Below are 12,549 nucleotides of genomic sequence, written 5' to 3'. Positions count from 1 at the left end.
TGCCAAAACACATATTAATAAACTATCAAAAATTAAATACAAACAAAAAATATTAAAAGCAGCAAGGGAAAAGCAACAAATAACATACAAGGGAATCCCCATAAGGTTAACAGCTGAACTTTCAGCAGAAACTCTGCAAGCCAGAAGGGAGTGGCAGGACATATTTAAAGTGATGAAAGGGAAAAACCTACAACCAAGATTACTCTACCCAGCAAGGATCTCATTCAGATTCGATGGAGAAATTAAAACCTTTACACACAAGCAAAAGCTAAGAGAATTCAGCACCACCAAACAAGCTTTACAACAAATGCTAAAGGAACTTCTCTAGGCAGGAAACACAAGAGAAGGAAAAGACCTACAATAAAAAACCCAAAACAATTAAGAAAATGGTAATAGGGACATATATATCAATAATTACCCTAAATGTAAATTGATTAAATGCTCCAACCAAAACACATAGACTGCCTGAATGGATACAAAAACAAGACCCACATATATGCTGTCTACAAGAGACCCACTTCAGACCTCTGGACATATACAGACTGAAAGCGAGGGGATGGAAAAAGATATTCCATGCAACTGGAAATCAAATGAAAACTGGAGCAGCAATTCTCATATCAGACAAAATTGACTTTAAAATAAAGACTATTTCAAAAGACAAAGAAGGACACTACATAATGATCAATCCAAGAAGAAAATATAACAATTGCAAATATTTATGCACCAAACATAGGAGCACCTCAATACATAAGGCAAATGCTAACAGCTGTAAAAGGGGAAATCGACAGTAACACAATCATGGTAGGGGAATTTAACACCCCACTTTCACCAATGGACAGATCATCCAAAATGTAAATAAATATTGAAACACAAGCTTTAAATGACACATTAAACAAGATGGACTTAATTGATATTTACAGGACATTCCATCCAAAAACAACACAATACACTTTCTTCTCAAGTGCTCAGAGAACATTCTCCAGGATAGATCATATCTTGGGTCACAAATGAAGCTTTGGTAAATTTAAGACAATTGAAATCATAGCAAGTATCCTTTCCAACCACAACGCTATGAGACTAGATATCAGTTATACAAAAAAATCTGTAAGAAATACAAACACATGGAGGCTAAACAATATGCTAAATGACCAAGAGATCACTGAAGAAATCAAAGAGGAAATCCAAAAATACCTAGAAATAAATGACAATGAAAACACGATGACCCAAAACTTATGGATTGCTGCAAAAGCAGTTCTAAGAGGGAAGCTTATAGCAATACAATCCTATGTCAAAAACAAGAAACATCTAAAATAAACAACCTAACCTTACACCTAAAGCATTTAGAGAAAGAAGAACAAAAAAAACCCAAAGTTAGCAGAAGGAAAGAAATAAAGATCAGATCAGATATAAATGAAAAAGAAATGAAGGAAACAATAGCAAAGATCAATAAAACTAAAAGCAGGTACTTTGAGAAGATAAACAAAATTGATAAACCATTAGCTGGACTCATCAAGAAAAAAAAGGAAGAAGACTCAAATCAATAGAATTAGAAATGATAAAGAAGTAACAACTGACACCACAGAAATTCAAAGGATTATAAGAGATTACTACAAGCAACTATATGCCAATAAAATGGACCACCTGGAAGAAATGGACAAATTATTTGAAAAGCACAACCTTTCGAGACTGAAATAAGAAGAAACAGAAAATATAAACACACCAATCACAAGCACTGAAATTGAGACTGTGATTAAAAATCTTCCAACAAACAAAAGGCCAGGACCAGATGGCTTCACAGGCAAATTCTATCAAACATTTAGAGAAGAGCTAACACCTATACTTCTCAAACTCTTCCAAAATATCGCAGAGGGAGGAACACACCCAAAGTCAATGTATGAGGCCACCATCACCCCGATACCACTATTACTCAACATAGTTTTGGAACTTTTACCCATAGCAATCAGAGAAGAAAAATAAATAAAAGTAATACAAATCAGAAAAGAAGAAATAAAGCAGTCACTCTTTGCAGATGACAGGATAGTATACATAGAGAATCCTAAAGATGCTACCAGAAAACTGCTAGAGCTAATCAATGAATTTGGTAAAGTAGCAGGATACAAAATTAACGCACAGAAATCTCTTGTGTTCCAATACACTAATGAAGAAAATTCTGAAAGAGAAATAAAGGAAACACTCCCATTTACCATTGCAATAAAAAGAATAAAATACCTAGGAATAAACCTACCTAAGGAGACAAAAGACCTGTATGCAGAAAACTATAAGACACTGACGAAAGAAATTAAAGATGATACAAACAGATGGAGAGATATACCATATTCTTGGATTGGAAGAATCGACATTGTGAAAATGACTATACTACACAAGCAATCTACAGATTCAATGCAATCCCTGTGAAAGCACCAAGGGCATTTTTCACAGAACTAGAACAACAAACTTCACAATTTGTATGGAAACAAAAAAGACCCTGAAAAAGGAGAGCTCTTGAGAAAGAAACACAGAGCTGGAGGAATCAGGCTCCTGAACTTCAGACTCTACTACAAAGCTACAGTAATCAAGACAGTTTGGTACTGGCACAAAAACAGAAATATAGATCAATGGAACAGGATAGAAAGCACAGAGATAAACCCACAAACATATGGTCAACTTATCTTTGATAAAGGAGGCAAGAATATACAAGGAGAAAAGACAGCCTCTTCAATAAGTGGTGCTGGGAAAACTGGACAGCTTCATGTAAAAGAATGAAATTAGAACACTCCCTAACACCATATACAAAAATAAATTTGAAATGGATTAAAGACCTAAATATAAGGCCAGACACTATAAAACTCTTAGAGGAAAACATAGGCAGAACACTGCATGACATAAATCACAGCAAGATTCTTTTTGACTCACCTCCTAGAGAAACAGAATAAAAACAAAAATAAACAAATGGGACCTAATGAAACTTAAAAGCTTTTGCATAGCAAAGGAAAACATAAACAAGACAAAAAGACACCCCTCGGAATGGGAGAAAATATTTGCAAATGGAGCAAATGACAAAGGATTAATCTCCAAAATTTATAAGCAGCTCATGCAGTTCAATATCAAAAAAACAAACAACCCAATCCAAAAATGGGCAGAAGACTTAAATAGACATTTCTCCAAAGAAGATATAAAGACACATGAAACAAACACATGAAAGGATGCTCAGCATCACTAATCATTAGAGAAATGCAAATCAAAACTACAATGAGGTATCACCTCACACCAGTCAGAATGGCCATCATCAAAAAATCCACAAACAATAAATGCTGGAGAGGGTGTGGAGAAAAGGGAACCCTCTTGCACTGTTGGTAGGAATGTAAATTGATACAGCCACTATGGAGAACAGTATGGAGGTTCCTTAAAAAACTAAAAATAGAACTACCATATGACTCAGCAATCCCACTGGTGGGCATATACCCAGATAAAGCCATAATTCACAAAGAGTCATGTACCAAAATGTTCATTGCAGCTCTATTTACAACAGCCAGGACATGGAAGCAACCTAAGTGTCCATCAACAGATGATTGGATAAAGAAATGTGGCACATATATACAATGGAATATCACTCAGCCATAAAAAGAAACGAAATTGAGTTATTTGTAGTGAGGTGGATGGACCTAAAGACTGTCATACAGAGTGAAGTAAGTCAGAAAGAGATAAACAAATACCGTATGCTAACACATATATATGGAATCTAAAAAAAAAAAAAAAAAGTCCTGTAGAAGCTAGGGGCAGGACAGGAATAACAACCCAGACATAGAGAATGGAGTTGAGGGCATGGAAGGGGGAAGGGTAAGCTGTGACAAAGTGAGAGAGTGGCATGGGCATATATACACTACCAAATGTAAAATAGGTAGCTAGTGGGAAGCAGCCACATAGCACATGGAGATCAGCTCAGTGCTTTGTGACTACCTAAAGGTTGTGGGATACGGAGGGTGGGAGAGAGACACAAGAGGGAGGAGATATGGGGATATATGTATACGTATAGCTGACTCACTTTGTTATAAAGCAGAAACTAACACACCATTGTAAAGCAATTATACTCCAATAAAGATGTTAAAAAATAAATAAATAAATACTTTATTTAAGCTAACAACTACTAAATAAACATCTCTAGTCCAGATTTCTTCCTGTACTCCAAACCCATCTATCCAAATCTCCATCTGCATAGAAAATGTCTCAAACTTAACATTTCTAAAACCAAGCTCCTGGGCTCTTGGTTCCCATAAAACCTGAGTCTTCCAGAGTCTATCTCATCTCAATTAATGCCAACTCCATTGTTTAAGATACTCACCCAAAAAACGTGGAATCATCCTGACTCCACACTGACTTTTATATCCCACATACAATCCACTAGCAAATCCCATCAGCCTTCCTTTCACAGTATAGACAGGATCTAATCACTGCTCCCTACCTCCACTGCTATCATTCAAGTCCGAGCAAACATTATAGCTCATCTGGGTTATTAAAATAGCTAAATCTCCCTGTTTAAACTCTCTGCCTTTATTGTCTCTTCTTCATGTTTTATTCCTCTCCACTTATTGTCTATTCCCTAAACAGCAACAGAGTGATCATATTAAAACATAAGTCAAAACACGTGACTGTTTTGCTCAAAACTCTCCAAAGACTTCCTACATCACTCCAAAGAAAAACCAAGTCATCCTAATGGTGCACAAGGCCCTACCTGATCTAGCCGACTCATCATTATGACCAGCTTCCACCATCTCCCCCACTGTTCACTCTACTCCAACTATGCTTGCCTCCTTGTTGTTTCTTAAACCTCATAACTAACACTTGCTGTTCCATCTGCCCCAAATACCCTGCTCTGAAATATCTACATGGCTCATTTTCTCACCTCCTTCAGGTTTGTCCATAAGTGTCAAAAATGGGGCTTCCCTAAATGCCCTCCTTAAAATAGGAATACATCCTATTCCCCTATCCTATTCCTTTCTCCTCACCCATGTCCTCCCTATTCCCCTTTCCTTGCATTTATTAATGCCTAAGATACTATATAATATACTTATTTACTTATTTTCTGAGTTTCTTCCCACCCCAGCTGGAACATAAGCTCCACGGGGTAAGGATTTTAGGTTTGTTTGAGTCACTACTGTATCCTCAGTGCCTGAAACAATGTCTGAAACAAAGCAGGGGCTCCAAGAATAATTGGTGAATGAATGATAAAGACATATACTAAAGTGTGCAGTACTTACCTTAACACTAGTTTAGACTAATGCATAATGACACGTATCCACCATTGTACCATCATACAGAATAGCTTCACTGCCCTAAAAATCTTCTGTGCTATACCAGTTCATACCTTCTTCCCCACCAACCCCTGGTAGCCACTGATCTTTTTACTCTCTCCATAGTGTAACCTTTTCCAGAAAGTTATATAGTCAAAATCATACAGTATGTAGCGTTTTCAGATTGCCTTCTTTCAGTTACTAATATGCATTTAAGGTTCCTCCATGCCTTTTCATGGCTTGATGGCTCATATCTTTTCAGTGCTAAATAATATTCCATTGTCTAGGTGTACCACAGTTTATTTACCTGTTCCCTTACTAAAGGACAACTTCCAAGTTTTGGCAATTGTTAATAAAGCCACTATAAACATTTGTGTGCAGGCGTTGTTTTTTTTGACCATGCCGCATGGCTTGCAGGATCTTAATTCCCCGACCAGGGATCGAACCCGGACCCTGGCTGTGAAAGAACAGAGTCCTAACCACTGTACTGCCAGGGAATTCCCCATGTGCAGGTTTTCATATGGACATCAGTTTCTAACTCATTTGGGTAAATATCAAGGAGCACAACTGCCAAATCTTGTAGTAAGAATATGTTTCATTTTGTAAGAAACTGCCAAACTGTCTTTCAAAGTGGCTGTAACACTTTGCATTTATGTCAGCAATAAATGAAAGTTCCTGTTGCTCCACATTCTAAACAGCATTTGGTGTCAATGTTCTCGATTTTGGCAATTCTAATAGGTAAGTAGTAGTATTTCATTGTTGTTTTAATTTGCATTTCTCTGATGATTTACGATGTGGAGCACCTTTGCATATGCTTATTGGCCATCTTTATATTTTGGTGAGGTGTGTGTTTACATCTTTTTTCTACTTTTTAATCAGATTATTTATTTTCTTATTATTGAGTTTTAATAGTTCTTTGTATATTTTGATAATAGTCCTTGATCAGATATGTCTTTCGCAAACATTTTCTCCTAGTCTGTGGCTTGTTTTCTCATTCTCTTCAGATTATTTTTATAATTGAATAGTCTCCATTTAAAAATATATATATTATAGATCACATGCCAAGTGAGTATTCAATTATTTCAACTTCGTCTGTGTATATAACAACTATTTTATGTTAGTTATACCATAGAGAATGCACATGAATCAATATAGCCTGAATCTATATAACTGAATATCCTTCTGTGTATCTTTCCTTTTTTTAATATACACCTTAAAATAAATGTAGCCATTGCTGGGATGCCTCATTCCTCCTAGTCCAGGCCACATCTCACTTTTTATAGGCAGAGCAAAAGCAAATGTTTTATTTCTAGACAGAGCATCTGTCTTGAGTCCCAGATTTCCTACCTGGTGAATTAAGCAGCACTCTCTCTCTCTTTACCTTGTACAGGAATTGCCCCAAGCAGATACTCCAGTCTGCCTTGCCTTTATACCTGTTCTGCTCTGCAGAACCAAGCATGACTGCCTTGCCAGAAGTTTCCCTAGCCCCAAAGAAATCAGTCACCTAGGACCCACCTCAGCTGAAAAGTGTTCAAGGAGTTCACGCTCCCAGAAGCCACAAAGCTTCCAATCCAACCATCTGTGATAAAAACCCTAAGAGGCCAAATATCCCCAACAGCCAAAATTCTATCCTCCCTCTCAAATTTTCCAACCTCTTCAAAGTTTTCACTTTCATTATCTTTTCCTTATCTCTACTAAGGCCTGCCATAGGGTCAGAGGGAGATAGATGGCATCTACCCCACTCCCTAGCCAAGAGACTCCCCCTACCAATCCATGTCTGCTTCTAATAGAAAAAAAGGGCTCTCTTGATTACTATTAAGGGTGCTTAAGCACATTTCTTAATCTGCCTGAACAGGGCTATTACAAAGACCAGAAATGGTGTGTAAAATGCATTACATATCTTAACTACTCAACAAAGCTGCTCCGGTTCCCACTGTTCATTCTATGCACATGTCTCAGTTAGTTCCCTGTCTGTCTGTTCATACCTTTCCAAACTCTCAAATCCATGTTGCATCCCAAGGCTCTTCCTTGAGAACGTACATGTGAGAAGACAGGATGTTCATTCCTGGTTTATGTAAGTAATATCTCTTGTGAGATGAACTTTTCCACTTTCTAATTCCTGGCTAAGTAAATAGAAAAAATAAGGCTTAGATCTGATGTTACACATTGAGCATATTCAGCAGTATCAATCTGAGGACTGACTTCTAACTTTATAATCAGCAGGAAACATTTTACTGTTACATCATGGACTGTTAGAGATGAAAGGGAAGTGAGGCACAGAGAAGTCTCCTACCTCCTGGCCATAGCAATTTTCCCTGTGCCACTCAGTTACCCTCGTTGCCCTGTACTCACCACACTGCTCTGATTTACCATACTAGAATAATTACATGTCTACTCTTCCAGCCACTTAACCCAGAGGTGGAGTTAGGCTGTACAGATCTAGCCCTGGAGTGACTGGGCAGAAACAGGCTGGAAGGTGGGGCCTGCAGGGTCTGAAGATGGTAAGAAGGCCGTACACTTTCACTACCTTCTCTTAATGCCCCTGGTGTTGCTGCCAGTTCAGCCTCTGAAATATCCTCATCATAATTTTGACAACTGTTGTGTTAACCATTATTTTTAATTGTTGAGAGGTACCATTTTTAGAGATTATTCTTTCCTTGATTGCCTCCTAGCTATGTTTCTGATGTATCCCCACTTCTACTTTTCTGATATGCTCATTCATAATCAAGGGAGATATTTAGAGATTGGTTAGCAATTTTCCCCTCAACCCATGTAGCACGAATGACCCTGAACCTCTGCAACAAAGAACCACACAGTATGGTTGAATGGGCAGTCTCTAGAACCAAGACAAGGCTTAGAGACTCAGCTCTGAAATTACTTATTCCTGTTTATCTGCATTTGTAAGTTATAAACTGAGGCTTAGTTTTTCTTCTGTAAGTGGGGACAATAATATCAAATTTATAGGATTATTGATATAACACTTTGCAAATGATAACCCCCATAAATCACACATGTCATCTGTGATTTTAGTTTATTTAAACAATTCCAACTGAATAAATGAAGATAACAGGCACACTATTTGGTAGACAAGGCTGGACACCACCAGCAGAAAGCCAGCATGGCCTTAAGAATAGGTTTTGACACCTTTTAAAATACACTGCCCAATTGAATGTTGCCCCATGAGGATGGAGAAACGGCCGAACTCTTAGCAAATGTACAATGATACTGTAAAGATTGTGGTCATTACTAATGAAATGTTTGCAGAGGGTAAACATCTTCCAACTGTTAGCAAATCAAATTAAATATCAGAATGGCAGGAGGTCACCTGGTATTTGAAAGACAAACCAAGTGGTAGTTATAAGGAAACCAATTAGAAGATTAACAAAACTGAAATGGCTTATTGTTATATAAGTTACTATTTAAAACTCAAAGTGTTTAATTCAGAAAATAGGAATCTTAGAAATTCTCTAGCCGTATCTTCCTTGTGGCCCAGAGTTGTGAAGTGATTTGCTCAAGGTCACACAAAAACGTTGAATGAGAATCTCTAGATAGTTCCAGGTAATAGTTAAGCTCTTACATTAAAAAAAAAAATTTAAACAAGATGGCTGTTATATATATGATAAGCTACTGAATTCTTTTTTCTGTTGTATATGAAAAACTCCTAATTATTCAGTGTTTATTAAGAGTCAGGCATTATAGATAGGATTTCACATACATTATCTCATGTTTTACTCTCAACACCCAGTGAGGTGGGAACTACTATGTTTCCCATTTAAGCGGTGAGGAAACTGAAGCTCTGAGAGGTCAGTAAACTGGTTCAAAATCACAGAACCAGTAAGTAGCAAGAGTCAGGCTTCAAATCCAGGTCTGCCTGACTCTACAGTTGGTGCTTTTTGCATTGTCTTTCTTTTGATTCTCAATCTTTGCAAAGATCAGTTATTAAAGATACCAGAGTAACGAATCATCTTGGTGTTTCACAAGAAAATTTAAGGCAGTCCAGGGTGGAGCCTTTCTGATGCATTATCGCTAAGCCTAAAATATAAGCCCCAGCAAGGTCAATGGGCACTTTTCCCATTTTGACTCCTGTTTTGAGCTTCAGCAAGGCTATTCAAAAACACATCAAGACTACAGAACAAGACACAGCCTTCCCCAGACCACAGGAATATCCATTATGTTCCTACAAATATTGTTAGAAAGAAAATTGAGAACAAAGAGACCCTATGGTGGAGTGAAAGATGTTCCAGGATTAAAGTCGGGAAGTCTGACCCAGTGTGACCACTTCATACCTCTGTGACCTTAGAGCAAGACTCTTAACCTCACCTGTAAAATGAGACAAGGCTTTGAAAGAGTAAAATGGCATAATTTTAATATCCCTTGAAAAGCTATGAAAATAAATTATGAACAAATATTTATAGAATCTATCATTCTTTCAAATAATAATAGAATGTAGAGGAACCTACTTGGTGCCAAGTTTAAAAAACAGTCCCTGCCTTTAAGGAGTTGATAAGCTAAGTGGTAAAAAGCTAGATACACAAAAACAAAACAAAACAAAACAAAACTTAGACATCTGGTTTTCTTTCCCCATTATTTTCAGGCTACAAATAATGTTGGCATACGTGGAATAAAGCATTTCTTTTGCCTTTCGAAATATTTTCTTAGGATAACCTCTAATTTAAAATTATGTCTACATTTTACTGGTTTAAGGTATCTGTTGCTGCAATAATTAATCATCCCAAAACTAAGTGGCTTAAAACAATAATCACTTTTTCATTATTCTTTACAGTTGACTCGCCTCAGCCAGACAGTTCTTTCTGTGGGTCTCTTAGGTGGTTGCAGTCAGCCCATAGCTGGTGCTGGAATTATTTCCAATACTTCCTCACTCACAAGTCTAGTGAGTCCACAGTTGATGCTGGCTGTGGACTGAGACCTCACCTAGGGCTCTCGCCCATAACACCTATACATGGCCTCTCCGCATGGCTTCTCCATGTGTGCTCTGCTTCCTCATGACATGGTACCTGTATGCCAAAAGCAAGCACCTGAGAAATCCATGCAAAAGCCATATTACTTTTCATGACCTTGCATCAGGAGTCACATAGCATAACTTTGGCTCTAGTCATGGACCCACCCAGATTCAAGGGGAGTGAACATTATCACTTCTCAATAGAAGGAGTGTAAATGTCATATTGGAAGAAGAGCATGATGAATAGAAGACCATGTTGCAGTTATCTTGCAAAATACAGTCTACCACAAGGCATAATAAGCAAAATTCAAAGGTATATTACACCTAATGAAAATTTGTTAGGTATATGTGCATATGAGCAAAAGGAATACAGAGAAAGTTACTATCAGACTAGTGTATTGGGGTAAAAGAATTGTCATTCTCCCAAATGTATGTTTTTGCTACCTTGTGTTTTCTTTGAAAATGCTCACCATGATACCAGATCATCTATGTTTTCCAGTGTGGACAGTAGGAAGAACTCAGGTGGGGAATAAGGATGTAAGCTCGCATGGTGGTTTAGGGCCTCGGTGGAAGATTAAGAGGTTGAGCCTTTGTTGTTTAGGTTACAGGAGGCCAAAGACATCCATTGAGAGGGTCAGCCTGTGTGAAGAAGTGCTTTAGGAAGATGCATCTTAAACTGGGTGGGGAATGGAGGCCCCTATGGGCAAAGACAGTAGTTCAGACTCCATTGTGATAGACCAATTGTAGAGGCGCAAAGTCCTCAAGAAGGATGGGAGAAAGAAGAAAGGAAAGGAAGTGGAAGAAGTCAAACACATTCCACAGGAAGAGGGACTGGGATTTGGAGACTGGAGAGTTGTGCGGTGAGCTGGAGAAGAGAGAGCCAAGGACACCTCTGAGTTTGCTGGCCCAGATAACTGAAAGAACCTGTGAATCACTCACTGACCTAAATGGGAAGGTTGAGTAAGGGGCAGGGCACAAGTTTCAGGGGAAACAATGGGAAAAATTCATACAGTTCCTCTTTTCTTCCCACCCAGTTCTTTACAGATGAGTTTTAAAGATACAGGCATAGAGATGTGTTTGTGAATCTATGTTAATCTCGCTCAAGACATCAACTCTTCATTTTCAAACTTATAGACTCGCCACATCCATGCCTTCATCTCTTATTTAACATTTTCTTGTATACTCTTCACTGAATAATTTCTACTTGTATTTCAGGTCTCAGCTTAAAAATCCTTTCCTTGGGGAAAGCCTTCCTCTGCTTTGAGATGAAATTAGATTCTCCTGTTAGACGCACACACAGCACGCTGCAGGGCTCCTTCACAGCACTTAGCACACTTGTCATTATTTAAGTATTTGTGAAAAGATGTCAGTACCAGTGTTCCTCACTAGAACATGAGCTCCAACGTGAAGGAGCTGCATCCTAAGTGTCTTCCCTGCTATCCCCAGTGCCACCCACTGCACCTGGCACATGGCTGGTGCTCAGTAACTTTTGCCTGACTAGCCAGTTCCTGGCTGGATACTACCAGTGTAAAACCTCCAGGGGAGAGAGATCAAGTAAAGGAGGCCAAGTGGTGAGGACTCTGGTAAATTACAGTATGAGCCACTAAAGCATTCAATTCCCACCAAAAGCAAAACAACAACAAAACAAAACAAAATAACACTGTGTACTAAATAAAACATATCTTCAGTTGTCTCCGGCTCACAGGCAACCTTGTAACTCTGATTCAACTTGTATTTTCTCAGGTAGAATTGCCCCATACTAGGTAAGAGTCAATCAACTGACATTCACAGCCAATGCGGATCTTCCACAGGGTGCTCTGACTTAATACAATCACCTTCATTAACGCTGTTCTAATATGAATTCTGAACATCAGCAAAGGATGCTATTTAAATCCTGTTCCCACATGTCATTTACCACCCCTTTCTATAATCCTCTTCTATTCATTGAATGTAGGACCTGGAGAGAAACGTAAGCATCACCCATTCCAATCCACTCAATTTACAAATAAAGAAATTGGGACAGATGACTTACATGGCAGGTCACACAATTGGTTATTAGAGACATGAAGATATACGATAAGAACCCAAACTCACCTGAGCGCCATCCAGTGCTTTTCCCATATCACCACATCATCTGAAATGAAGCTCAAGGTGAGTTTTAAAACTGCAACACGGCTTCCGGGAAGACGGCGGAAGAGTAAGACGCGGAGATCACCTTCCTCCACACAGATACACCAGAAATACATCTACATGTGGAACAACTCCTACAGAACACCTACTGAACGCTGGCAGAAGACCTCA

This window comes from Orcinus orca, chromosome 5, assembly GCF_937001465.1.
Source record: "Orcinus orca chromosome 5, mOrcOrc1.1, whole genome shotgun sequence".
NCBI lineage: Eukaryota > Metazoa > Chordata > Mammalia > Artiodactyla > Delphinidae > Orcinus > Orcinus orca.
The sequence above is the reverse complement of the archived record's forward strand: the minus strand, read 5'-3'. Positions refer to the sequence as shown.